Source organism: Simochromis diagramma, unplaced genomic scaffold, assembly GCF_900408965.1.
Source record: "Simochromis diagramma unplaced genomic scaffold, fSimDia1.1 OVJJ01000486.1, whole genome shotgun sequence".
NCBI classification, from domain to species: Eukaryota; Metazoa; Chordata; class Actinopteri; order Cichliformes; family Cichlidae; genus Simochromis; species Simochromis diagramma.
In genome coordinates, this window is record NW_024387047.1 from 3,750,638 (window position 1) to 3,751,093 (window position 456).

Below are 456 nucleotides of genomic sequence, written 5' to 3' on the forward strand. Positions count from 1 at the left end.
TCATGGTGGATGTACAGTACTGTGCAAAAAGCACCACTATTTTATTTTTTTATTTTTTTGCTAGGAAAATAGAATATAGGTGCAGCAATTTACTGAAAAATGTAAAAATTGTACAAACATAAATTACAAAAAGAGAATCTAACAAGCTTGAAAGTCAATATTTGACATGGTTACAATCATTCCTCAACACAGCCTGAACTCTCTTAGGCAATTTTTTTAAAAACGTCTTCAGGAATAGCTCTCCAGGCTTCTTGAAGTACATTCAAATCTCTTCTTTGGATTGTGGATTTGGATGTTGGCTGTTCTCTAACCACATGACCATTGACTGCTTCAATTATGTCGAGGTGACTGACTGGACATGTTCCATTGTGTGTTTCTATCCAAGTATGGATTTACTGCATTGGCACTGTGCTTGGGATCATTGTCATGCTGAAAAATGAAGCTCTTGCCAATCAG